Source organism: Otolemur garnettii, unplaced genomic scaffold (genome assembly GCF_000181295.1).
Source record: "Otolemur garnettii isolate 467f Iridium unplaced genomic scaffold, OtoGar3 scaffold00048, whole genome shotgun sequence".
Lineage (NCBI taxonomy): Eukaryota > Metazoa > Chordata > Mammalia > Primates > Galagidae > Otolemur > Otolemur garnettii.
This window is the reverse complement of record NW_003852443.1, coordinates 11,705,343-11,707,542: the sequence shown is the minus strand read 5'-3', so window position 1 is coordinate 11,707,542 and position 2,200 is coordinate 11,705,343.

The window sequence follows — 2,200 nt, the reverse complement described above, 5'->3', positions numbered from 1 at the left end:
GGTCAAACTGCATCTTTTGTGAAGTGGGTCATTAGGCTGTTAATACCAGATTTTTTCTATCTAGGAGCTAATGCTTCTTTCCTTTAAAAATACACTAGTAGACTTGGCACCCATAGCACGGTGGTTAGGCGTCAGCCACATATACTGAAGTTGGCAGGTTTGAACCTGGCCCAGGCCAGCTAACCAACAATGACCACTGCAACAAAAATAGCAGGGCACTGTGGCGGGTGCCCGTAGTCCCAACTACTTGGGAGGCTGAGGCAAGAGAATGGCTTGAGCCAAAGAGTTTGAGGTTGCTGTGAGCTGTGATGTTACAGCACTCTACTGAGGGCGACATAGTGAAATTCTGTCTCAAAAGAAAAAGTACATTACTAATTTACCTTCTAATCAGTTCCAGTGAACTTGGGATCATTATGTAAATATTTGTGTTCTGCTTCACACTAATCATGCTAGCCACTTATTGACGGTTAAGTGCTAAGTGTACATACAATCTCATATTAATGCTATAAGACAGCTCCTTTATCAGCAAGGAAAGAGGTTTAGCAAAGTAACTTGTAGCTGCAGCCGGTTCTTCCTAAGCTCGTAACCATTGAGATATTGAGCTGTATTGAAATATTTAGAAACACACATATGCAGAACGTAATTTAAAAATTTTTCTGCTTTCTGGGCTGGGCGCGGTGGCTCATGCGTGTAATCCCAGCACTTGGAAGGCCGAGGAGGGTGGGTTGCCCTGAGCTCACAGGTTCAAGACCAGCTTGAGCCAGAGTTAAGACCTTGTCTCTAAAAATAGCTGGCGTTGTGGCAGGTCCCTGTAGTTATAGCAACTCAGGAGGCTGAGGCAAGAGAATTGCTTGAGCTCAAGAGTTTGTGGTTACTGTGAGCTATGACTCCATAGTACTCTACCAAGGGGCAACAAAGAGAGACTCTGTCTCAAAAAAAAAAAAAAAATCCGCTTTCTTAAACTCACACTGGGCTTTCCTAAATTTATCGGTGTCCCTGCTAGTCTTTGTAATTTCGTCTTCTATTGCTTCCATCCTTTACCTTAGAGGAGAGACATCTGCCTAAAGTAAACAGATTTTGACTAAGGTGCAGCTTCTCAGGAAAAACAAACAAAAAGGATTAGCAAGTAGGGGCAATGAATATTTACTTATGTGAATCTTCTTTCTTTCTTTTTTTAACTTGTCTTGCTTTTCCACAGTATAAAACAGAAAACAAACACTTGCCATTTGGTTTATATTTACATAAACAACACTTAAAAGAAAAACCACCAGTTGATTCTGTATCATTCTGCTTTTATTTATTGTCTGGCTAACTTACAAAGACGCGGATGTCTAGGGCAGACTCTCCACCCTTCCATTTACTCTGTCCTGGTGACATACATACCAAAATGTGTCTGTTTACATAGTACAATGGTATGAAAAATTTTTTTTTCTTCCTCTATAGTTCCTGACTATAAAGAGGGAAAAATTCATTTCACGCCAAAATTTTCTGGGCACTTTAACAATCATTCCATTTCTGCTACTAAAATAATAAAACTGGTATTACAAGTTAAACTATAAAGACCTAACAGTTTTTACAAGTATGCAAATAATTTGCTACTTAGACATGAAAAGTTGATTTCTTTCAAATCACAAAGTAAGGCACCATTGGATTAAACATTTTTCTTAGCTTTTACTAAATAAAATGCATAGTGAAATAAATATTGAACATTGAATTTTAATACTGTAATACGTTTCAATATAAAATGATATGTGAATATTAAAATACTGTATTGCATCTTGAATATATTTATCTGGAAATTTTATGAAAAAAACATACATGTTAAGTTCTGATTTCAAGGATGAAAACACTCATTTCTGTGATTGGCCATAGTTGAATATTTTAGCATAGAGCTTATTCAGAGTTTAAGATGGAATTAGGTTGCTAACTTTCAGAGAAAGGGTGTAGGTGTATTAATGAAACATTCACTTAAAAAGTACATTCTCTAACATCTCTATTCTGGATGAACAGCAACTTTAAGCTGTGACCCTGTTTCAAACTTCAGAGTGGTACCTGCAAAGTTTCAATATAGAAGGAAGTGTCCAATTGTTACTACCCTTTATAAAATTTGGACCCTTCTTTGGGTTGGACTTTTCTCCACCGTATTTTTCAGGACAGTCACATTGCATCTTTTGTGAAGTGGGTCCTTAGGATTGATCCC